Below are 1,449 nucleotides of genomic sequence, written 5' to 3'. Positions count from 1 at the left end.
TTATTGTACTAATGAAATGAAATAGAGTTTATATCCTACTGTTCTATATCTTATTGGACTAATGANTGAAATAGAGTTTTATATCCTACTGTTCTATATCTTATTGGACTAATGAAATGAAATAGAGTTTATATCCTACTGTTCTATATCTTATTGTACTAATGAAATGAAATAGAGTTTACATCCTACTGTTCTGTATCTTATTGGACTAATGAAATGAAATAGAGTTTTATATCCTACTATTCTGTATCTTATTGGACTAATGAAATGGAGTTTTATATCCTACTGTTCTGTATCTTATTAGACTAATGAAATGAAATAGAGTTTTATATCCTACTGTTCTATATCTTATTGTACTAATGAAATGAAATAGAGTTTTATATCCTACAGTTCTATATCTTATTGTACTAATGAAATGAAATAGAGTTTTATATCCTACTGTTCTGTATCTTATTGTACTAATGAAATGAAACAGAGTTTTATATCCTTCTGTTCTGTATCTTATTAGACTAATGATATGGAATAGAGTTTTACATCCTACTGTTCTGTATCTTATTGGACTAATGATATGGAATAGAGTTTAACATCCTACTGTTCTGTATCTTATTAGACTAATGATATGGAATAGAGTTTTACATCCTACTGTTCTGTATCTTATTAGACTAATGATATGGAATAGAGTTTTACATCCTACTGTTCTGTATCTTATTAGACTAATGATATGGAATAGAGTTTTACATCCTACTGTTCTGTATCTTATTAGACTAATGAAATGAAATAGAGTTTTACATCCTACTATTCTGTATCTTATTGGACTAATGAAATGAAATAGAGTTTTATTTCCTACTGTTCTCTATCTTATTGGACTAATGAAATGAAATAGAGTTTTACATCCTACTATTCTGTATCTTATTGGACTAATGAAATGAAATAGAGTTTTATTTCCTACTGTTCTCTATCTTATTGGACTAATGAAATGAAATAGAGTTTTACATCCTACTATTCTGTATCTTATTGGACTAATGAAATGAAATATAGTTTTATATCCTACTGTTCTTTATCGTATTAGACTAAAGAAATGAAATGGAAAAAATGATTTGAATGTGATAAAATAAATTTACTTAAATAAGGAAATCAACTTTAGAATTTTTTTTTTTTAATTTGATACCTTCGAATATTTCAACCCGGTTCCCCCCTGTCAGTGATGGAGGTAAGATGGCCTGGCATGGCAAAAGCGTCTAGTCGTTCGGATGGGACAATAAACCGAGGCTCCGTGTGCTACAGGCTTTGCACGTGAAGATCCCTCGACAGTTGGAAATCGAAAAAGAGCAGGCTTATGCTGCTGTCCTGGCATAATTTCCCCCATTGCACCTTGCATGTCCGTCTTCATTAGCCCACATGGTGCAGAAAATTAGGACGTAAAACCCCATTTATTTCATTATTTCTTTT

The sequence above is a fragment of the Lottia gigantea genome, assembly GCF_000327385.1.
Source record: "Lottia gigantea unplaced genomic scaffold LOTGIsca_178, whole genome shotgun sequence".
Lineage (NCBI taxonomy): Eukaryota > Metazoa > Mollusca > Gastropoda > Lottiidae > Lottia > Lottia gigantea.
Note: the sequence above shows the minus strand (reverse complement) of the source record.